The sequence below is a fragment of the Psammomys obesus genome, unplaced genomic scaffold (genome assembly GCF_907164565.1).
Source record: "Psammomys obesus unplaced genomic scaffold, mPsaObe1.curated_primary_1811, whole genome shotgun sequence".
NCBI lineage: Eukaryota > Metazoa > Chordata > Mammalia > Rodentia > Muridae > Psammomys > Psammomys obesus.
Window position 1 is genome coordinate 17837510 of NW_026585644.1, and position 11442 is coordinate 17848951.

Sequence of the window (11442 nt, forward strand, 5' to 3'; positions counted from 1 at the left end):
CTGCCCTCTGCCTTGCCAAGTTCATGCACTGCTATGGAAGAGGCAATAAAGGAATGGGGTGTAGCAAATGGCCAATGAGAAGAGGGGAAAATGGGTATAATGTCAGTGACCCTGGAGCAGCACAGACCAGGATCCCCAAACCCTCATTGTTGGACTAGACAGATGATCAGTGTTCAAAAAGAGGAGAGGAGAAAGGTGGAACTTAGCCATGCCAGGAGCAAAAGCTAGGTGGACAAACATCAAAGGTATTGACATGGCAGGTATTTCAGTAGTTCAGCCAGAGCCAGGGGTTTTCTATGCCCTTAAGTTCTGACGATTTGTTCCAACTGATTTCTAAGGTTGAAACTTAAGTTGAATCATCTTAGAATCAATAGATTCCTTATGGTAGGTTATCAGTCCTCTGGGCACATAGATTTCTCTTAACAGCATGGTGGGGTATGGAGTGTGGAACCCACTCCTGGCATGTCTCATGGTGGCTCTCGGTTAAGGACAAAGGAGCTTTTTTAACTGATTCCTGAAGAGCCTAACACAGATGCCAGAGGATGAAGACTGGGATTCCCAGTATTGCCACATAATTAAGTCGTTTTCTAGAAATACAAAGGAGGCCACACACTAACTGGCAGGGAAGAAGCATGTATCATTCTAATGAATCCTCCAAAGTCAGACCTTTATTACTAAAAATTCTGAGCTTAAGCTGTACAGACCTTAACTGCATGAGGGTGTGAAGACATTGTGCCTAACTTTGAACTTAGCAAACATGTTTCTTTCCTTGTAGGATCTTCCTTCCATGCCAAATGACAGGTGGCAATTTTAGGTTGCACAGTCCTCTGCTCATCTGCCTTCATTCACAGCCGTAGTTTTATTTCTCTCGAGTTTTAACTCAGGAGAGCCTGTACATGTCGTAGCTCATGTCTTTACCTGTCTCGCTTTGATTGGAAAGCTGCTTCCCTCCATGACACTTCAGCAAGTCTCCTCTGGAAACCCAGCTTTCCTAGTCTTGCCTAGTCACTGGTGGTCTAATCTTCTGTCCCAGTCTTCTCCCATCTTGTCCCTGGCCTTTGGTCTTGCTCAGACTGTCTTTCTTGAATGTGATTTGCCTATTGTGTGCCCCTTGTCGGCGCTGCACCCCAGCATCTAAAGGGAAGTAGGACTGCTTGTTTAAACTGTAGTCAGAATGGTTCAGCATTTCTTACCATAACAGCTACCCTTCCAGACTCATGCCCAAGCCGCCACTGTACAGACTTATCTAGGCAGTATCCCTGGGTTTGGATTGGTGTACTGGGTGTCATCACCATGAGAAAACACAGCTTAAGGGGAGGACCTGGTGCATTGACATACAGCCAAAATGTATTCTCAGAAAAATCTTAGAAACTGCCTCTCTTCCAAGGAAAAGATTCCAGAAGCATTATGTAGATCTGCCTTGCTACTTACTAAAATCCGAGGGACGAGAGCACAGATTTGGGTTGATCTAAACCCTGCAGATACAAGGCACAAGCATGAAATCCCAAACTTCATAGTTGGACAAGGACAGGCACAGCTTCGAGACAATTTTCTCACATGGACAATCAGGAAAGCACCCAGATGGCACCAGTATTATGAACAGATACATGTGAAGATGCTTTCCACACTGGACAAGTCAGGATTTCTGTGCTCTTCTTTGTTCTATTGCTCCTTCTCATGTGTTCCTCTTTTTTTTTTTTTTCTTTTTTTTTCCTGCATTTAAGCCCAAGGTAGATGGATCTGCTGTGAAACTCTGCCTCAGATTCACCACAAACAAGTTTCGGCGCATCTGTTGAGCTCAGCTAGTAAGCACAATTTATAAAACACTGAATGACTTACCCCTGTAACCATTTTAATGACCCTAAAATAAAGTGCTTAGAGTAACATCTGTCCCAGCAGCTGGGTTCTCTGCATGAGTGGGCAGAGCGACACATTGGGACAGATTCTCCTCTCCCTTTTGACAGAAACAATCGCAGCAGATCATTTTTATCGTAATCAATTTAGGTACAGTTTCTTGGAAACCATCTGCATAGTGTTCATAGATTGTGCTTAAGAATTTAAATGTGTATATTTTTGGTCGCTTGATGGAGCATCTGCTAATGGCCACATAAGTTCCACTCTTTATGCGGAAAGCTATTTCCTTGTAAAGGGATTAGTAGAATGGCCGCTTGATTTTATCCTCCTAACTACCCAATAAGCTGCTGCAGTTTGAACGGTGGCATCCACCACAGAGTGTCAGCTGAGGAATTAATTGCAAAAAAAAAAAAAAAAAAAAAAAGTAAAAAAGTAAAAGTTTACAAAGGAACAACTGAAGTTGAAGGGGGAAGGCAAGCCAAGCCAGTGTGAAACATTTTATGGTCTTCCCATCTCTAGCTCATAATTATAAATTAATCTGTTTGCAAATGGCCTACCAAAATGAAAGAAAGAAGTTGGTTTTTATAACAATGCTTTCTCTTCTGTGTTTCTGAAACCAATTTTGGTGGTGGCTTTACTGCTATTAGTTAAGTGACTCTACATTTAAAAAAAAAAATCAAATGGCAAAAGCGGCCAGCATTTGTTTTAGCTTTAAGGATAGTTTTAGGATCATATTAAAGGGTAATTACTCTTAAAGTACTAGGTAATGAAAATGAGTGGTTTTGGTGGCAATAAGGGATTTGCCCAAAACATGCTGTCAGCTATATTTTAGGATGGGACTTGCTCTTTAACACCACTGAGCTTCGACAACACATTTTTAATAGAGATTCCTACTCTTCTTGAGAACCAATTTTGCTTGTGTGCATGTATGTGTGCATGCGTGTGTGGGCGTGTGTGTGTCTGTCACTGTCCACTGTATTTTTGAGACACCTAGAGAGCAAACTGATCCAGATGCGATGCCCCATACCAGGAAGTCCTAGGGCTCCTCCTGCCCCCACCTTTCCAGCTCTGGGATGACGTCTGTGTGCTGCCAAGCCCGCCTTTTGAATATACTTCCTCCATTTTTAATCAAAGTTCTTCCAAAACCTGGTTAGCGTTTCAAGCCTCTGAAACTTTTACTTTTTTTTTCCTCAAATTATCTGTTTGACTGTGGTTCTTGATTTTTACATAGAATCTACATTGTAGATGGATATTATGCTGTGTGTGTGTGCGTGCATGCGTGCACACATGCACACACACGCGCACACGCACAGGTGTAAGTTTTGGTCATAGTTTACTGTGATGCTCTTTGGGAGAGGATATTATTAAAATTGGTCTTTGGAATTCTTTTTGTGGTGCTGAAGATAGAACTCAGAGTCTTAAGCATGCTGGGCAAATGCTTTTACCCTAAAAGGAGATTTTAGACTTTTTTGCCCAGATTTGCAGACTCATCATCTTTTAGGGTGTGGTAGGTGGGTAACACAGATGATACACGCCATGCCCTGAGATGCTGGTAACCCAAGGTAGAATAAGTAGAGCTCACAAGAAAGGCAGAAACTGGATGGGGTTCTTCATGCTGGGCAGTGTCTGTTCCAATTGTAAGGTTTGGGAGAGTTGAGAGTTGGAGAAGAGATCTGGGGAAAATGTCCCAAGAGAAAGAGGCATTCTGTATGAGACACTAAAAATTGGCTGGGGCTTGTAGGTGAGAAGAAGCACATATGCCAAAGCTGACTGCATCTGGAACCTCTTCCCTGATGACCACAGTTCAAGGTGCCAGCCAAGTCAGCAATTCTTCCTCATGTGTGGCTGGAAGCAACTGAGATCTGAGCTAGGACCCAATAAGAGCTCCACTGTGGCCTGGGCCACCAGGCTCACTGGACAGTTAGTTTTGTTTGGACTAAGAACTATGGAACAGTAGTTCTCAAAACATGGATCTAGGACAAACTGTTCAGCAAAAGCTGGAAAGTGTTTGGATATAGAAAGTATGGAATCACCCCCAAGTGGGGCAGAAATGCCAGGAATGAGACACAGCGTTGTCTGTCCTCTTCCTTAGGTATGCCAGTCTCTGAGTTGTGAGACTTGCATCTTCAGTCAAGAAACCATGCCCGGGTTGACAGAACCCATCCATCTTTACTTTCCCTCCTTAACAAGCAGAGCATAGGTTAGCCAGTGTCTTAGGCTTGGCCAGAGTCTCTGGGCATGTCTGCATGGGAATTTTAGCATCAAAAGATAGCAGCTTGGGGAGCACGAGGCACGATGCCAGCTCTTACTATGTCTTTGTTCTGCTGAACTCCTAAGGACGCAGACTGCAAGTACTACAGTATCAGGAAGGAGAAAGGTCAGAGGTCAGGTGTCCAGGTGGATGGAGCTCACAGTGTCATTTCAGGACCTGTGCAGTGCAAAAGTACTTTGAAGACTGACTCCAGGCTCCTCGGGCAAAGTTGATTTCCTTGTAGGGTATAGTTGGGTGAGGTCAGTTAGCCCGTCAGCCCTGAGAGAATAAAAAAGGAATTTTTTTGAGTCTATATATTGAGCCAAACCTACACACACACACACACACACACACACACACACACACACACACACACACACCTATATTTGCTACTTATTTATTTTAAAAAACACAAATTTCTTATGTACTTAACAAATACATTTGCTATTTAACAGTGAAGAAGTAGAATTTAATGACCTAAATGCTTTTCTTTTCTAAAGCTCTATCTTCTCCTTAGGCCTGGTCCCTATGCAGATGGAATACCTACCTATTTCATGCTTGCAAGACATGCAGCTTGCAGGACAGGATCAAGCTATCTCCAGTTAGAATCATAAAACCTCAGTGTTCAATTTGCCTTCATGTGGCACATTATTTTCTTCCTCGGTGTCCACTCTCCCATACTGCAGCTGGATGGGCAGGGAAGCTGCCCAAGGTCATTGTATAAGAAGCTGCAAATATCCTCATGAGTCTGCAATTGGATGTCCCTCTGTCTTTACTACACAGCCTCCATGACACAGTCTGTGCCAGACAGGAGTAAGGAACCCAGAAGACTTCAGGATCAAGTCAGTGGCCATGCCGGTGTGACCAGTACACCCCCAGGTGGGGGTAGTGCATTGTTACCCAAAGGTCCCAGCTTCCTGCCTGTCATGCCCATGTGAAGACATGAGTGTACAGTTGGCAGGTCTGACTATTTACATGAAATTATTCAGATATAAATGTTCCCTGGAATGAAAAATGAAAAATGTGTGAGGCACACAGACATGCTTATGGGTCTGGTGGGGGCTGTGGGCCACCCGTTTGAAAACTCCAACATTTCAAGTCGAGTGGGGCCCCATACTGTCTTTCCTCATTTTTTTCCCTCAGTTCACTTGGTTTGAAGTCATCCCTTTTCCAGCCCTCCTGCCTACAGCAACATCTGCTCTTCTCTCTTTCTCTCTGACCTACTTTGGTTAGCGCCATTCTTTTTGCCTGTAATGTATAACATCATCCTTGTGTTGGGTCCAACTTACATCTCCTTTGAGGTCCAAGTCAAGTCACACTGCCCCTGTGAAGCCTTCCTTGGCAGCCTGAACCACTAAGGGCCTGGCAGTCCTGATAAATAAGAACTTCGGGGCAGATGGCATGAACACAGGTTGCAGAGGAGTTGACTGGAAAACTTTAAAGAGAACAGAGAGTGGAAGCTCAGCCCTTACCTCCAGCAGTTCTGATTTAATTGGTCTCAGATGGAACATAAGATATATTTTTTTTGGTTTTTGTTTTTATTTTTATTTCATACTCTGTAAGGGGTCAAAAAGCTTCCCAGAGTAGAAGGATATTTAGATGGCTAATTTACTCACAGGTATATTTTCATTAATCAGATTGTAATTATCTACAAAGCAACGGTTTTTTTACTCACAAATAACTGATAAAGATTCTTCCCAATAACAGATATTCCAAAATGCACCTGTCAGTCAGAGACTTGCATTCTGAGGAAGGCCAGTGAGTGCAAGTGTTTATTTGAGCTGTAGGCTGATGCTCTGTAGCTTCCTGCCATGGTTCTTGTTTCCACCAGTTATAAGGCATTTCTCATATATGAAGTGGCCCAGTGTCTGGAAAAGAGAGTCATACTCCCCATACCTCATATAATCTCTGATTCCAGGTCAGAGGAGCCTGGTCATAGCATCTTATATGAATATGCATGGAAAGAATGGTCTCAGGGCTCTGCCTGGATTGTGGAGCCCTTGCTCTGTGCGAAGTCTTAAGGAATTTGTGCTCCCCCTTCATCCAATAGTTTAGGTCATAGGAATTAATTCTAAAGACAGACATGAAATACCTAATAAAATCTGGATGCATATAGATTTTATTATGGTGTTGCCTGTAATAACAAAAATGTAATATCCAAAACATCCAACTCTGCATGCTAAAATAATATGGAGAGACATTTTGAAATGATTTTTCAAATATTTACTGGAGCAGAATATAGATTCAATTCACTATATAACAATGAGCTCATTCATTAATTCATTCCAATATGTATCTCTGAAGTCCACTGTGTACAAAGCACCAAGTCATTGAATCCACATTTGCCTATATAGTGTGCCAGACTGCGCTTTAAAGACACCTTAATTTTTTTTAGTCATCTATTTTTAGTAGATTTGATAAAGAGCCAGTTGGATTTCTGCATATATTTTCCATTTACTTTACAAATTTCACAGTAGTTAAAAGTTTTCTTTTTAATTTTCTTCCTTTGTACATATACTTTTTGAATTGTAAACTATTACATTTATTGCTTCTATTTAATATGTTTTGTTGGTAAATTGGATAGCTTAGAAATAGAAGAAGGCTAGAAGTCAACGTTTTTCTCAGTTTTCTATCTTGAGTGACCAGCTGAATGGTGAAGGTATTTGCTGGAAACAGGAAGCTTACATTTAAGAGGTCTTGAGTTCAACTTGGGGCACTTGTAATTTGAGATAACTAAAAGACACCTAAGCTAAAATACCAAAGAGGCAGCTGCTCTTGTGAGGATGAGGTGGGAAAGTTACCATTGCAGCCATGTTCTGAAAACACAGAAGCTTTGTGGACCACAACTTGTAGGACACACAGCAGGAACAATTTGACCAGGGACAGGAACTGTTCTGGATTTTAGCATCTAGGAGAATGCAGGGAGACACAATGTTTCATTTGTGTGTATATTTGAGTGTATTAGTCAACGCATCTCGCCTTCACTTTTCAAACATCGTGTGCTGTTGTGTCTATAGTCCCACGTCTGCACTAGAAAGTAAGAGGTGAGCACCTTAGTTACTTCTCTGTCCACATTATTGATCATCTGATAGATGGATACACAACACTGGACCAACGCTGCAGGAAGATAACATTATAAAACATCAGTGAGGCAGCTGGACAGATAACTGATGGGTTAAGGGTTAAGAACTATTACAGAGCACCTACGTTTGGTTCCCAGCACCCATGCTGAGCATTTCACAGCCATGGAAACCTCCGGGAGCCTGCACTCAAGCAAAAGCAACATAGATCTTAGAGTACCAGCAAGTAGGAGCCAGAAATATGTACATTTTAATTTTGACATATAAATTCTTATCCACAGCAATACAATTACCATTTGACACCAGAAAGAAAAAAAAAAACTATCAATTCACTTCATAACATTTTTGACAGAGTGATAAAATAAATACGATCCAGTTGGTAGGAAAAGGAAAAACATTTCAGAAAAAAATATTTAAAGAAGTATTGATAGTAATCAAGGAAGTCACTTTACTCTGAAAAATGCTAACTATTCAAAATATGAATCAAATGTTAAGCTACATGGTAAAATTTTTAGAAGCATTTGCATTTTAAATTGGAGTCAGAAAACACCCTCTGATGCACCACTAGCTCACAACAGTCCTACCCCCCAGTGTGACAAGAAAAGAAAGGGAAATTAAATCTATTAGGACAGAAAGTTGCAGTGATTTCCAAATAAAATTATTTCAGATATAAAAGATGCTAAACAATATCCAAGTTGTAACAACTAAACTGTGCCTAACTGCACAGCAGAATCATGGAAAGGCAGGGAATGGTGTTCTTTTCCTCCCTCAGCCCCTCAGCTTTGTGCTTCCAAAGCCTGTTGGCACCTCGTTAGAGTGGTATCACTTCATCATGTTTTGAAGTACCTACAGAGTTCATGTTTGTTCTCAGAGAATCGTTCCTTTAGCCCTCACAACTAGTATTGTTGTCATTATGAAATATCCCTGCTATGTCCATCATGGCCACAGATACAGCGAGCTAATAGGACACATCTGGGCTGTGGAAAAGGAGGTCAATACTGCACTGCCAAAGAGATGTTGTCTAAGGTGTTGTTCAAGGTGGAGAGACTTATTTTCTCCTTGTGAACACATATGTATGACTTTCCTTCTTTTTCAAATTAATATGCCAGAATTATGAATATATTATTTATTCTAAAAAAGGAGTAGTTGTCGTACTTTTCATTCAGAAGATACTGTTCATCTCTGGAGTCTGAGAACACACGCTGGAAAGCTGTCACTCAAGAATAAGTCACTTGACTGCCTCAGTTTCCTCATATGACGTATGGGCATAGTCACACTCCCTCCACCCACACAGCAAGCTATCTTTAAATATTAAATGAAGCAGAACAAGGCAAGTGAGTAAGTTTATAGAAACCTCAGCTGTAGCATGACAGTCAATAGGTAGCCATGATTATTAGACATAAAAGCCTAATTGTAAAGAGTGCATGTCCTCGTTGGGTTTGGCAGAGAAGAAAGTCGTAATCAAGTCTTCAGGCTAACAGGATTTAACAGGTTTCTGTGCCAGTCCTCTCTTCTACTTTGTCTTTTCAAACTTTTGCTCCACCCTACCATCTTTTAAAACATTTCCTTCAGGTTCCCCACATTTTCTCAAGGAAACGAATGCAGAGCATGTCTGATTTTGTTCTAGAATGTCTTGGACTAGTTGGGGAATTGCACAGCCATGTCTTCTCATTTAATCCCTGTGAAGAATCCGAAAGGCAAGGGCTGAAGATCCCAGGAAGCAACAAAGTTGACTCCCAGGGTTCAGAGGAGTGTCTTCCCTCAAGCCCATGCCATCACTAGTTGGCAAAAGCATATGAAAATTTGAAATACTAAAGACAGGCCAGGTAGTTGAGTCACCAGGAAGAATTGAGGGATATGGGGAGTTCATGTCTCTGGACAGTGCACAGAAACCAGCTACCCTGGGATGTCCCCAGGAAGCCACACCCCTAGACTGTGATGACATGTGGACAAATGCATGTACTCACGACCTGATGCTGCAGTGTAACTTCAGTTTTTCTAGAACTCAGGCTATCAGCTGATCTCCCTTCCTCCAAGCTCCTGTTCTCTGGAAATGCTAACACCAGGGTCTCTGTTTCAAGTTGTGATGAAAGTTTGAGTAAGCTGAGGACAAAGACCTGAGCACTGGAACTCAGAAAAGGGATACACAGGTTCCTGACCATCATCCCCCTAGTTGCTAACCCCATCTCTGCTGGGGTTGTTTTCTGGGAGAAAGAGACTCTCTGACGACAAGTTGAACTTAACACTTACTTCTTCACAGATGCAGGTAGAGCTGCCCTCCCCATGCTTCTCAGTCTGAGAAACAAAAGGAGAGGAGAACAAATGAGCCCTCCATGGAAGCAATTGCGATGCAGTGGAAAGCTAGCAATTGTCCCTGCCTGCGTTTTGCTAGCAGCCAGCCTGGCTAAGGGTCATTAGCTTAATGAGCTATTGTATTTTTTTTCTCTTTCTCTCTGAAGAGTCTGCTGAAACATCCTCCCAGGAGCCAAATGAGGAGGCGAAGACATAAACAGCAGCTGATGGCTAAGGGAGCTTCGCCAGAGAGGTTGGCAGCTCAGGACACTTGCGCCATGTGCATGCATGCCTCCATGTGCATGCATATGCATGTTTGCAAATGCATGTGTGTACACATGTGCCCATTTGTATGTGGGGAAAGGGGTGTGTGTATTTGATGGAGCGAAATACGTAATGGTGGGTGGATAGGCCTCTAGTGAAGTTGGTGGAAATGCCTAAGTCCGTGGAGCTCTGGTTTTGGAGAGACTGAGGCAGGAGTGAATGTGGGAAGTTACTTCCTGACCAAACTGATCAGAAGTCACAGCTCACTCCATGATCCCATGATGGAGCTCCACTTTAGACACAGGGCCAATGCCTTCGAGAAATTCGTTTCAAAGACAGTAACTCTCTACTTGGCATATAGTAGGTCCTTGGTTCATATCTACTAGAAGAATAATGAGCCTACTCAATGCCAGGAGGGACCCCAAGAGATAAGCATGACCTTACATCTTGCCCCACACTGATTCTTTTCCTCACATCTTCTCTACCCTCACCTGGGGGAGATTCTCCTGTGACACTCTTCATAATGTCTTATTAACTGACTTACTAACAACTTAACACTCCTTGTTTACTGTTGATTACCAATGCTGCAGGCTCAATGTTAAATTCTGAGAAAGGAACAGAGAGAATGAGGGTGACATACCGCCTGTCCATTTCAGCCCGGCTATAAAAATTTATGCCCAGACAGTTGACTACGGCGGCTTTGTACCCCACTCGGCATTGTAGCAGTAAATCTCCACCGTGTCATTGAAAACGAGTAACCCTCTCTCCTGTGCGTTCAGCCTGATGTGTCTGTCTTTTCCGCTGATGGTGAACCTGGGTGTTCCAGTTGACTCTGGCTTCCCTCCAGGTAGTGACCATCTCTGCTGCCTTGTACACATCTTGGACAAAATGACTGTTTCATTGCTACCGACTATGAGGAGAGAAATTATACGTTGGCTTAAGTACATGTGCTCTGTGAATATGTACATGCACACATGCTCACGCCGCTGCTTTCCAGAAAATCATGTAACTTTATCCTGCCTGAAGAAGAACTTCCCTATCTCTAGTGACACTTCTTGAGTGAGAACTTTTGTTTCTCACGGGCAGATCTTCCTCCTAGATAAGGCGTGGGGATCCAGGGATGGAGAGACCCCAGAGGGGATGGAAGGAGTTTGTAGCAGCTGGAAGTTCTGAAGGGCTGTGAGAGACTTCTAACTTGTGCTCAGAACTGTGAGCCCTCTCCTGCCAAGGCTGCTGGCATAGGCAGTGTGATGGGCTATGGATGTTGGAAAGTCAAAGGCCTGTGGGGCCTCATGCTCAGTCCTGGGGCTGGGTTCCTCATATCCACGGTACCTTATAGAAGATAAGAGAAGTTCCAGGCAGTGTCTCAGCTCACCTTCCTGCCAACATCACAGCCCTTGAGGCTGGTAACCTCTCAGGAACACTTTGAAAGTGATCTTCCTGCTGCCTGTGCCTAGAGGTTGGCCTTCTCCCCATTCAACATCTGCTCCAGCTGACTGTATCCCTTTAAAAGTCTCTGAATGCCTTGAGGCTGAAGCCGCCTTCTGCTTCCCCTGTTCAGGAGTACAGTGTATGGGATCCTGTTTTAAGGAATATGTTAGTGGGGTACCAACGACAAGGTCACAAGGTGGGAACAGACCCTGCCCACTTCTCCTCACTCCCCTCTCCAGCCTGGCCATGCTGTGCTCCAGAGCCCAGATC